A 7809-nucleotide genomic window follows, 5' to 3' on the forward strand; every position below is an offset into this window, starting at 1 on the left:
TGGCAATCCACTGGCTGACCACTGAAATATAGCCATATCTGGGATGGAACAGTGCAGCTATACAACAATGCATGGCACCAGAGGAGACAAAGAGTAGACAAAATAATCCATTAGGAACCAAAGCAAGAGCTGGAGTAAATATAATTCTGTCAATTAAGCATGAGCAGCAAGCAGAGCTAAAATTATAAATTTGAAGAGCACCCTGGAATCTCTATGCCTACAGGAAACCAGGAGTTTATACAGCTCCTTGAAAGGATGAACTCCAACTGCACAGTGCCCTCTACTGTGAAATGAAATCCATAGAGGCTCAGAGGGGAGAAAACTGTATTAAATCACTTGGCCTACTTGGTTTCTGCACCACTATCCTGAGGTTGTAAAATCTCAGAAGAACTGAACTGGGCATGCAGGATCAAGCCGGAGCAGTCAGCTCTGTGTAGGATAGCTTGGCATCTGCTAACCCTGCTCTCCATAACTCTTTCCAAAATGGCAAAGGGGATGTGTACAAGAAAATATAGTGATTTAGTGCCTTTTAAACATCTACAGTTCTAGTAGTTTTGCTATTGAGTGGGGTTTATTCATCTCAGTAACAGTTTACAATACAGGCAAAACTACAGAACTGTATTTCTTGTTGCACCTTTGAGTGGCAAACAATGCCCAGTTGGCTAGATCTTGCTTTGTGGGGGGGAAAAAAAACATGATTGCTTCAGGGAAAAAATGTAAGAAAAAACCCCAGAAATCACTCAACACATTTTGTACCTGATGCTGCAACACTTTCATGCTAAAATTATAGCAGTCCACCTACATTTCTGATATTTAAAATAACTTGCACTGCACTAGGGCATGTTATTACGCTCTTCTAAAGCAACGTAAGTATCTTCTACCGAGTAGAATATACAGCAAACTACACTCACAGGGTTTCCAGCAGGGCATATGAAGAGACCCAGGAAGGTATAAGCACAAGAAACATCTCAGATAACCAAAAGTAAGAAAAGTTGGATCAGTAGCAGATCCTGTGACAAATCACGCCTCTGTTCAGGAGGCTCATTTGAGCCCTACAGTGGTTTCTTTCCTCTCACTCCTGCGGTAAAACCTGGCAGGAGGTTTTATTTCCCCTACACCCCAAACACACACACACTCTGCCTCAAGAGTTGGGAGATCCCAAGAGGTTTGCAGCTGGTGTAATGTTTTTCCCTACCACCTTCCAGCAACCTGCAGGAAACAAAGCTTCTTCAGGGAGTTTGCTTCATAAAAAAGCTGCCTTTAACTACACAATAAGACACAGTCCTTTAACCCTTTTACTTTCCAAAATAAACATAAAATAAGTATGAGAACACCTATTCATTCCAGAACAGGCATCCACATGAGCACAGTTAGGACAAAGCTGGGGTGAGGGTCCTACTGGAAGTGTTCAAACCGACCATTGGAGAGTGCAGAACAAAATCCTCTACAGAGCAAATATCATTTTCTGAACAAATCTTGTGGAAGAGAGGAGACACCCAAAAGTGCCCTCTATTTCAGAACCCTTTGCCCACCAGATAGGGAAAAAATTGCTTGCACAGAGCTCTGCACAGTCCTTTGGTGGTTTTAAATAGTGCCAGGCCGAGCAAGCCACTAGTTGGACTTCAGTTGCCAGAAGACTCCTGAGCTACACTTTATATGTATCTAACTAAAGGAGATGCATAAGTTGCAGTTCAGTCCTAAAACATACCTTTGTACAGATCCTTTTGTGTGCACCATGGGTTTCTAAGCAAATATCAGTACTTTAAACTTGAGTTATCAAGTGAAACTCAAGCTACAAAGGTAAAAGGAATCAAAACAAATTAAAAAAAAATCTGGAAAGTTGTAAGGAATAATCTGGAAACATGATTGTTTTCCTAGTTGTGGAGTTTTCCTATGAGAGTCTGAGGAGCATTTCAAGATGTATATATCCTGTACATTTCAAGGAGTGGTCTTAGCAATCTAGTCATATCTGGTGGCAGTGATTTTGCTGGAGATGGGGTATAGCCAGTGGAGATGTCAAACAGCCTCAGTCCTGAAAGTCACCTGTTGCACTCCCTCTTTAGCACACATGCAGACATTGCTGCTGCTGTCTGTATGCAAAATGTTTAAAATCACTCTTCTCCCCTGCCTCATTTCTTTTTTTCTCTTTGGAAAGTCTTCGTGGTGTGGCAGGGAAATATAGAGCTGGGGTAATGCAGAGAAAGAGTGAAATTTGTATATATGCTCTATATAAATAATCCCAAAAGGTCAGATTTCAGCTTGCCTTACCTTGAAAGGAATAATGTTTTGTACTTCCTCCTCTGTTGAGAAATCAGACCTCCTTTAACATGCTCAACCAAGCTCGCTTTTGAAATTCTGGATTGTACATGAATTTTGTATGTAAAATCACTGTCAGAAATATGAAATCCCTTCTTTATTACACTTGAAAAAACTCACAGACAACCTCTTATGTTACTATCTCTTGACTGATTTCTTTAAATTTTCTACTAGCAAGGGAAAGGCTGAAAAGAAACAGATGATTTGCACTTTAGAAAGGCTTTGAAATAAACCAAACATTTGCGGCATTCAATAATGTTTTTTCACTGCTGCTAGCATAGCCCAATAAGCACAATAGCAGTGGAGTTTTTGGATAAGTAAAGAGCCCTTTTTAACACAGAAGAGAAAAACAACTTGTTTACACTTTAGCAGCTGCTTAAAGATAACAAATGAAGCTTAAAAAGGCACATAGTAATATCAACACATGACGTTCCTCAGGCTTGAAAATAAAAAGAGCTCCATTAGGCTTAGACACTGATATTAGATTAAAAAGAAAAACAGTGTTTTCCTCTTGCATTTCAGGAGACATTGTTTGCTGAAGAATGTAAAATTCAATCCCCCAGGGAATGCAAGAGGCTTTTTGGCAGACTCTCTGAAACTCAAGTCAACTCTTTTCTATAATAACTAACATCAGAAAGAAAAGGGGGAAGAAAAGGAAGAAAAGGAGGAGAAAGAGACATAATTACTTTCAATGTTTACATGGCTCTGGCTTCTTGAATCTGAAAAAGTATCAGACTGCAAAGACTGGACTTAATCTAACTTTAAGCAATTGACAGGTGGACTTCAACTACTAATTATTCTAAGTGGGTAGTTGGTTACTCTTCTTAGCTCTTTTTAGAACAACAATGGGAAAGAATACTCAAGTTTATAAGAAAAGAAAAAACTGTGCTCTCTCATATTTGTACTTGTTCAAGCTCTGTGCCATCTAACAATATCAGCTTTGTGTTTAAAAAGACCAGTTAACCAGCCTAACATCAGGGTGGGCATGCATTTCACTGTGAACATCCCTACAAACATGGTTTAACAAATGTTCTCCATTCAAGCCGAACAGATGGAAGAAAAATTACTCTAGGCACAAATTTTATGGATGCTTAGCAATAAGAGTGCTCAGGCTCAAGAGGATAGAGGTTGCTATAAAACTGACTCGCTTACTTGGGCATGCAATCCAAGGCTTTCTCCACCCCAAGGAGCTACAGACTAGCAATGCTACTCCCATATTTTTGGGGCATACAGAGCCTTATTGGTAATTTTAAAAATACCTTTTGCTGAAGAGAATCCTATATTAGTGTCAAAGAAGACTAACAAATCAAAAAAGGCTCTGGTTGCTCTACCCCCCTGTATAGTTCTATTTCATATTTAAAACTTTAAAAGTGTAATTCTAACTCAAATCCAATCTCATGAATGTGAATAGGTCTAAACTGACCTCCTATAACAACATCAGTGAAGTTTTGTTCACTTGCAATAACTTCCTATAAATAGATGTTCTTACCACATATTATTAACAACTTATAACATACATCAATGCAAAGGCCTTAAAAACAAGTATGCGAGTACATTAGTTCAGTTAATTTTATATATATGCTTTATAATACTGCTTTATAATACTGGCTTGATTTGATTTCTTCAGGCTGTGGTGAAGTGATTCTTTTGACTTGCAATGGTCACCTAAAGCAAAGATTTTGGGATTACATGCGGGAAATTTCGAGCAATCCCAGCAAGGCTGCTGTTCAACAATATTGTCTAACTAGATCACTAGCTAGATTACAGTAAGAATAACCACAAGACATAATTAAAGCAAAAAAATACAACAGCACTCCATGCCCAGATTGAGTATCTGAAACGTTTCTCAGTGAATTTAAAAATTTAAACAGTTGGAGTAATTTTTGCACAGAGAAGGTTGTACACTGGTCAAAATACTTGCAGCAGATAATTTGCTGAAGGGCAGCTTAGAGAAACATAAAACTCAGCTGCAACTGAGGCTTGGCTTTTTTTTTTTTTTTTTTGTAAACAATGTGATTAGCCTTCCAGAATGACCAGTTCCTGAGACATTTTGCTAAGGAAAGATAAAAATGGAAAAAAAAAACAAACCCAAAAAACTAAACAGATAAACAGTTGCTTCATTTGCATTTCTTAGGCTACTCTGAAGCATCTGTTGCCCAGAAAAGATAACACATATCATTATGGAGTTTTAGCCATCTCTCATGCTAACATATGAGAAAAAGAGAAACAAATATATTTTCTGAAAAGCCATACCAATCTTCCTCCTGGGCAGTTACAGAGGTCCTAGTTGTTGGTTAACAGTATCTTTTGGCAAAGACAATACAGCAGCGTGGATGGGCAACTCAGATAGCAAAAGCTCAGTAGTAATCTATAGGAAGAAAAAAAGAGTTTTTCACAGATTCTGAGATTACATGCCTATCAGTAATTCTAAGTACACAGTAAAGGTTACTGCACTAGGGATTCATATATTTATCAGTTAATCTGTCCCAAAGCCATGGAAGGTAATTAATGAAAAAGATAGTCAGGCATGGCTTCAGGCAGTAATTCAATATTACTCTAAATCTCTGCATGAGCAAACCTGTGAACCAAAGAGGAAATGCATACTGTACAAGGACACTTGTGTTCTGAAATGTGATTCCCTGTGGAGTTTTCAGATGAAGCACTTTTCCAGTGATTAACTCAGTACATTTGAATTTCATTATTTAATGTTTTAGATGACTGGTTATTTGTAGTGCACTGAGAGGAAAACAAGTTTTCCATGAATAAAATCAGAGTAAAAGGCAGATAACAACTAAGCCATCTCAGGTCATTCAAATCCCCACTGCTCCTTGCTGAGCTAGTAGGACATTCACTGTGTGCTCTTACGGTTGGGTTTTTTTAATAATTGTGCCATATTTTTCTTACATTCTGGTGGCAAAAGATCCATGCTAAGATACACAGAACTTATCTTCCATACTGGTAGACCCTCTCCCATAGGGTTCATTAAGAATCAGCAGAGAGAATCATTTGGGCTTTTTGAGAATCTTCCAACCTGCTCTGAAAATGCCCCAGTTACACAAGCTTTTACAGAGGCACAGCAGTCTTCTGCTCCAGGGCCCTGCACACTGACTGCAGCCAGGCAATTGAGCTCTCATCAATTTTATAAAAGATGAGAGCCCTTAAAGCTGCCTCCCAGGTGAGGCAAGGAGTATGGTTGGCACACACCTCTGCAGGACTTGGAGACAGGCAGAGCGTTATTTATCTCTATAAGAAAGAATTAACTGAGAAAATCTGAGGTGTTCAGCAAATTAAAAGATCTCAGCAGAGAAGCCCACTGGATGTGTACATTCCTTGCCAACAAAATGATTTGTTCTGCCATACTTCTCGGGAAACAAAATGCCAAATATTGGGTAATGAGACTGGAAATCCAGCAAAGAAATTCAGATAAGGGTTAGATTAAAAATGAAATAAAATTTCTGAGCTTTGAAATTGTCCCTTTACTGCAGCATGTCTCCCTACTAAACTCACTGGGCCCTAGATTTTGTGGGATACACTCCATGAGAAAGTGGTATTTTAAGCCTGTTTATGACCTTTTAGTTCAAGAGTATTTTCATGGGCTGCCTTTTTCTTTTAGAGATCAAAGACAGAATTCAGACTACACTGACAAACTCAATTCTGGATTACATATGGATATGAAATGGTGCTTCTCTAGCATGAAATTCTTCAGCTTTCAAGCAAAATATTTTCCTGTTTCCTGTTGGGATGAAAAAGAAGGCCTTTAAAAGTTTTATGCAAAATACCAAAAACTCAGGGGAGACTGATGCAGTCCCAGTTAAAAAACCTGGTGGTCAGTGCTCTCATCTGATTTGGACTAAAGACTTGACTAAGTTTCCACAGCCAAGGGAATACTGGTGAATAAAGGACTTCTGAAATCTCTGTCAGAAGAAATTCTGTCCTGCAACAGAAAAGTCCTGGTAGAAGTCTAATCAAAATCAAAATCAAAATCATGGCATTTGTATAAAGATATATATGAAGGGAATGAAGGAAAAATTCAATCAAACAGTGCCAGTTTTCGTCATTCCCCTCACCAGAAGCAAAGCAAACATTCACCCCAGATGATGAGACACTTGAAAACAAAATAACACAAAGGAAATCCTCCTCAAACCCAGAAAGCCAGCAGCTACACCCATTTCTACCTCTACTTCTGGTATTCTGATGTGCAATACCCTTGACTTCCTAGATTAATAAATTAACAGGCAGAAATGGTTACATACATACATATAAAGATTTTCAGATTTTACTCATGAATATTTCAAAGAATTATCAACTCAGCTAAAGGCTTTCAAAGTTCAGTGCTTAATATACTTTCTGAACGAACAAACAAACAAATCTGCCTTTCTGACCTTAACTCCCCAGAAGGTCAGGACTTCTGAGGAGTTAAGGAGGAGCACCTCTGCCCTCTCCACCTGTGCAGCCCCAACAGAAAGCCACTACCTGAGGCTGGTTTTGCCACCAGGGCATTAATGCAGTACCACAGAGATGCCTTTGTAGGATACTGGTACCCAAGGAGAGGAAGGTGAGGCACCTCTAGGCAGCAAGGCCCTCGGTAGAGGGGCATCAGTGTTTAACAAGGCAGTGCAGAGCAGTGTGTTTGCATGCTGCACTGCCAGGACTGTCCCAAGGGCCTGGGACACAGCCCTACCCACAGGGGCATGCAGGTGATCCTGACACCCATGTGGAGCCCCAGCACACGGCACAGCTGCGCCCAAGCCAGGAGTGCCGAGGCCTCTGAATGGTGGGGAGCCCCTTGGCGCAACAGTGGATTGGGAAAGCTTGTTCCATCTACATTATACTGAGAGCTGGCATCTGCCACAAGGAAACATGGTGACTTTTGACAGGCAGAAGATATACTTAGAGTGTTGAAACCTTTGAGATGCTCTGACAGTTACATCTACTTCATTTTTTCAACCTTTATTCAGACATATATGCAACAAGATTTCTATTTTTTTTTAATGAAAGCCATCATAAGGCACCAGAGCTCTTAGGCCTCTATGACTTATTCCAGACCTGGAAACACTGAGCAGAACCGTTTTTTAATGTGCAAGTGATGACCAATATCACTCTGTATCATTCAAACTCTAAATAAGACTCACAATAATTTAAATAGAAAATTCATTAAAAGTACTGCTACAATTTTAATAAAGGTATTGTTTCTTAATAAAAAAGCTAAATGTCAGAGTGTAACTATTGTGATGACTGTACAGTTTCCACATTATAAATAAAATACATGTGTTTTCAAACAAAGACTAGAGCATGCTTCACATATTTCTTCAGTTGTTGCCTAACATATCTGGAATATATTAAAAAGTCCTATTCAGCTGTAACTCAAGCAATGCACACACTCCATGAAATACACACTCTTTGTACAGAGGACTAGTGTGCACTCAGTATCACTTTTTCAAAGGGACACAATTGCTGTGCGAGTCACACAGAACCCAGCACAGACACACCACA

The 7809-nt window shown here is 39.2% G+C and overlaps 1 long non-coding RNA gene across 7 annotated transcripts in view; it reads right to left on the reverse strand.

Moving 5' to 3' along the window:
- The window catches only part of LOC125323081, a 317884-nt gene that overhangs the window by 54832 nt on the left and 255243 nt on the right, over window positions 1-7809 (reverse strand). For 5 of the 7 annotated variants that reach the window (XR_007202358.1, XR_007202357.1, XR_007202360.1 and 2 more), the window contains one exon: window positions 4570-4684. The exons of the other annotated variants lie outside the window; for them this stretch is intronic. This is a non-coding gene — a long non-coding RNA (uncharacterized LOC125323081). The remainder of the gene's footprint in view (window positions 1-4569; window positions 4685-7809) is intronic. 7 annotated transcript variants of the gene reach the window in all.

This window comes from Corvus hawaiiensis, chromosome 3 (assembly GCF_020740725.1).
Source record: "Corvus hawaiiensis isolate bCorHaw1 chromosome 3, bCorHaw1.pri.cur, whole genome shotgun sequence".
In the NCBI taxonomy this organism is placed as follows: domain Eukaryota; kingdom Metazoa; phylum Chordata; class Aves; order Passeriformes; family Corvidae; genus Corvus; species Corvus hawaiiensis.